Below are 2,969 nucleotides of genomic sequence, written 5' to 3'. Positions count from 1 at the left end.
GAGCTGCTTCTTATTTACAGAGGGGTCCAGGAGAAGAGAGCTAGGGACTTTGCATCTAAACATTTTACACACTGTACCTAGTCGTCCTTTACCCCTATCCCAGTCTAGCTCTCTGAAAAAAGTGGAAAGTCGCCTTGAGGATGGCCCTGGAAACACTTCAACACCTCATAAAGAGAAGACAACAGGAGCCAGCAGTGCTCAGGATACTGGGTCCCGCAGGACTAGGCTGTGATCTTTGTGCACATTCTGTCTGTTCTACTCCCTGGCTCAGGGCTGGGATAGCCCACGTACGTGACTCCAGATGCTAGCAATATAGAGTACATTAAAAACAGAGCTGAGCCAAAAAGCTCTCTTTGGACTTCTTCGGGAGTATGTGGAAGTACAGACTGAGATTTGAGCTGTAAACTTCCCCAAAACAAAGACTGATACAGTCAGTGTGCTTTTTGTGTGGAGGGAGAAGGCTGGGGAAACCCTGTTCCCCTCCAGCATATCTGATGTGAACAGCAATGTTTTCCAGCCCAGCATCAGAAATTCTGCCTAGGATGCCGTGTACGTTGTATTGCTGAAAAGAGAGTAACACAGTATTGATGTCCAACTATGTGGGCCTTAACCTTTTTGCCCCAAGGGACCACTGGGAGTTTTGTCTGAAGAGCACCCGAAAGGTCAGGGCACAAATTTGCAGGTGCAAAATGGAGTTTGCAAACAGAGATCACAAAGGTGCAAATGTCACGTTCTGGTCTTTTGCTCTGCCATCCGCCAGGCTGCAGGCAGAAAGCTGGGCGCTGTGCAGAGCTCCAGGAAAACCCATGATCTTAATTGTTTAATACAATGTTCCAGTCAAAGGATGCATGTTCTCCTGCTACTGTGATGCGCGTTTTCATTTTCTGCCTGGGCTTGGACACTGCCTCTTTCTGACAGTTTTTCGAGTCATGACCTTCAGAGTCTGCGTGTGGCTTCTCTTTCTTTCTGCACCCAGTCTAGTGATTTTACAAACCTCCCACCAAGAGGGATGGATTATTTTAGACCGCATGGACACCTGATTTCTTTTACCTTTCTGTATTCCCAAACAGCTGTAATATTTGCTAACAAGAATCTCTTCTCAATCTAATCCAGTTCACATGAATATCACATGAGGCTACCTCCTGCAAGAGGCAGCCTTAAGATGTAATGCATGTTTTGTGTTCACTGTCTTCCTTCCCTTGTCCTTATTTTGCCTTCAAAGGGTCTGTCTGTGTGAGAAGGGCAAAAAGACACGGGCCTTGGAGTGCAGGCCTACCTGAATTAACTTAACGGTGAGTGCAGCTGAATATTTGCTATCTGGAGAGCATGCAGTACAGTGATTGCATTTATTAAACATGTCAGGGTAATTTCCAAACTCCAGCACTGCCACAGCGCTGTGAGAGAAGGCTTGTATTGCTGTATGAGCCCAGCTTGTCTGCCAACATGTCTACCCGTTCTGCAGGTGTATGAGTTACAGCCCAAGGCAAAAATATCCATGCCTTCCCCAAAGATCTCATGGTGCTTCTGCAGGCCAGATGGTTCCAATTTGAGGCCTACGCTCAGTGATGTAGCTGTATTGAGTTTCTTCCCTGAAACCAACAAAACCTGCTTTAGCATTTTGCTTGGATTAAAATATTTGTCCCTTTTTTTCACAGGGCAGAAGAGGGACTCCTGAAGCCACTGAAGGAAGGAAATCATTACAGGGTTCTACAGAAGTAGGTCATGTGCTACAGCTGCTCATAGTTTAAGAGGAAGAAACATGGGACCTCAAACATGGAACATGACTCCTTCAAAATGCTTGAGAGCAACCCAAGAAAAACATCCTCAGAGGCTTATTTAATAAACATTATCTATAATAGTCTCAATGTGTGCTCATGTTTCCTTAGGAGTTTGCACCTACTTCCCAGAGCTAACAAGATTCCAAAATAGAGCGCAGAATAATTTAATGAAAAGGATTTAATAGTTTGTGTTAAAGCTAATACGGTCCATTAGGAGCTGTCATTTTATAAACAATGAAGGTATGTTACCCTCTCTATTGCTGCAAAGCCATTCCAAGCAAGGTTTGTAAACAGTCAGTAATGATCTATAGAACATGCACAAAAGACAATTAGATCCACATTTGAAAAATATGCTTTCCCTCCCATTGGATTTCTTTTTAAGTAAACCTAAGAAGAACATATATGTATGTAGATGGATAAATGCATAGCATAAATACCACACATATATATATATGCGTTTATGTATTTATATATGCATGCGTATGTGGATTTCATTAACAATCATACAATGTTCATTATCTTTAAAGCACTGCTATTTCCACAGCTCAGAAAGTGCCTAAAGTGAACTGTTAAATCAACTGAAAAGTTTTTCATTATAATCAAAGTGTCACTTCACTGCGGCTTTTTTTTTCCCAGCAAACTTAACATGTTTGTGAAGACTCAACCTGCTTTCTTTAACAACTGTGAACACAAAAGATTATGAACCAAAATTATGCCAATTTCAATGTGCAGAGTGTTTTTCTTCACAATAAGACTTAATGTAACCACAAAACATTTCCGTAAGTTAAAAAAGGGAATCACCAAGGCTTGGAGCTCCTTATGCTTGGTGCTGTTTTCCCCCAGTGTGATCCCAGAGGATGGCAACACTATTGTAAATGACAGCTTAAAGCAGCCTGACAAAGAGATGGGCAGAAGAGCTGCCCAAGCCCCCCCTTCCCCACACCCCCATTTTTTGGAAGCCATGCAAAAATGAAGTATGAGAGAAATCAGACCTAATGACTACAAGGGAGTTACTCCTGGTGTACAGTGAGGTAAGTGTTTGGAAAATCAGGTCCATAAAGTGCCTTTATTCCTTGTTACTACATGATCTAGAAGCAGATGAAATAGTCAAAAGATGACTAACTTGGTAAAAGAAAATGGATACAATCTTATTATTTATAAAGTGAACTCCTCATTAAAAAGGGGCAGCTT

The 2,969-nt window shown here is 42.1% G+C and overlaps 1 long non-coding RNA gene across 1 annotated transcript; it reads left to right on the top strand.

Annotated features, from left to right (window-relative positions):
- Window positions 1-1,219: 1,219 nt before the first annotated feature.
- LOC136012692 (uncharacterized) lies at window positions 1,220-1,861 on the top strand. Its single transcript, XR_010611908.1, has 2 exons — window positions 1,220-1,292; window positions 1,656-1,861. It is a non-coding gene; the product is annotated as an uncharacterized LOC136012692 (long non-coding RNA).
- The last annotated feature ends 1,108 nt before the right edge of the window (window positions 1,862-2,969 follow it).

Source organism: Lathamus discolor, chromosome 4 (assembly GCF_037157495.1).
Source record: "Lathamus discolor isolate bLatDis1 chromosome 4, bLatDis1.hap1, whole genome shotgun sequence".
In the NCBI taxonomy this organism is placed as follows: Eukaryota; Metazoa; Chordata; class Aves; order Psittaciformes; family Psittacidae; genus Lathamus; species Lathamus discolor.
The sequence above is the reverse complement of the archived record's forward strand: the minus strand, read 5'-3'. Positions and strand labels throughout refer to the sequence as shown.